Genomic DNA, 1,811 nt, shown 5'->3' on the forward strand with positions numbered 1-1,811 from the left:
CATCCTTGTGTTCACATGGCCCTTTTCTTACTTGGGTGTGTGTGTGTGTCAGCTTCATCCTACGGGAGTCAGAGGGGCCACTGTCATCTCCTCTGGGTTTTAGATGGTCAAGTGATGTCTGTCTCACATTCCCATCTTCCCCCCTCTCTGTCCCTGATGCTGGTCTCAATGCCACCCACATGCGGAGAGACCCTGCCCAAGGGATCAGATGACTAAGATTCTAGGGCCTCCAGTACCTACCCCTCCCCATCTTTACTGAGATGTAATTGACATAAGATTCTTCAGTCTAGACCCATCCGTAGGGTGGGGCTGAAGACATCTCTCCAGCCCTCTGAGCCTGGGTCTTCCCAGCTGCAGGAGAGGGATCAAAGGTCAGACTTTGATCATTGAAAGGATGTTGATGATCAACCACTGAATCTTAGCAGTGAGAAAATGAGGCCCTGTTAGGCTCAGATGTTTTTGTGAGGCCAAAATTAGGTGATTAGAAGATGCTTTGAAAACTGAGACGTGCTCCTCAAATGTAAAAGTTGTATGTATGACTGTACTGTGGCTTTGCTGATGTGTGTAGATCTTACAGCCATGTAAATGATTGTCTTCTGACTTTGGGATAGGACCACCTATTTCAGGAGTAATCGATTCAGAAGTCCTCGCAGTTTACATTTTAAAACTCAATGTGCACCTAGGGGACTATATTTAATATCCTGTGATAAACCATAATGGAAAAGAATATGAAAAAGAATATATATATGTGTATAAATGAGTCACTTTGCTGAACAGCAGAAATTAACACAACACTGTAAATCAACTATACTTCAACAAAATTAAAAAAAAATTCAACATGCAGCTAACAGATTTGGAGAAGACATTTGCAACACTGATATAAATGGTGATCGAAATATATAAGGATGTTTTATAAATCATTCAGAAAAAGATTAACAACCCAGTAAAAAAAACAGGCAAAGACGATGAACAAGAAATTTACAAAAGCGGAAACCTCAAATGTCCCGTGGAAAGGATGGTCACTAATGAAGAGAGAAATGCAAATTAGTGAATACACAGTTCAACAAAATGATACTGTTATATACCAATATCTTGACGAAAATGAAAAGGTCTGACAGTTACTTAATGTTGATAGATTGTATGGGTAAATGGGAACTCACAGACTGCCAATGGGGATATAAACTGGTACTTGTGTTTTGGAGAGCTATTAAATGGTACTGTTAAAAGTGCTTATACCACATGTGCACAGCATTTCTATTTGTTGGGGAGTTTTTTTTCCCCTTCCAGTTGTGTTGAGATATAGTTGACATACGGCACTGTATAAGTTTAAGGTGTACATCGTGAAATGATGACCACCTTAGATTTAGCGAATATCCATCATCTCATACAGTTACATTAAAGAAATAGAACCCTCAGAATGGGAGAAAATATTTGCAAATGAGGCAACTGACAAAGGATTAATCTCCAAAATTTATAAGCGGCTCATGCAGCTCAATAACAAAAAACCAAACAACCCAATCCAAAAATGGGCAGAAAACCTAAATAGACATTTCTCCAAAGAAGATATACAGACTGCCAACAAACACATGAAAGAATGCTCAACATCATTAATCATTAGAGAAATGCAAATCAAAACTACAATGAGATATCATCTCACACCAGTCAGAATGGCCATCATCAAAAAAATCTAGAAACAATAAATGCTGGAGAGGGTGCAGAGAAAAGGGAACACTCTTGCACTGCTGGTGGGAATGTGAATTGGTACAGCCACTATGGAGAACAGTATGGAGGTTCCTTAAAAAACTACAAAT

Source organism: Globicephala melas, chromosome 2 (genome assembly GCF_963455315.2).
Source record: "Globicephala melas chromosome 2, mGloMel1.2, whole genome shotgun sequence".
NCBI lineage: Eukaryota > Metazoa > Chordata > Mammalia > Artiodactyla > Delphinidae > Globicephala > Globicephala melas.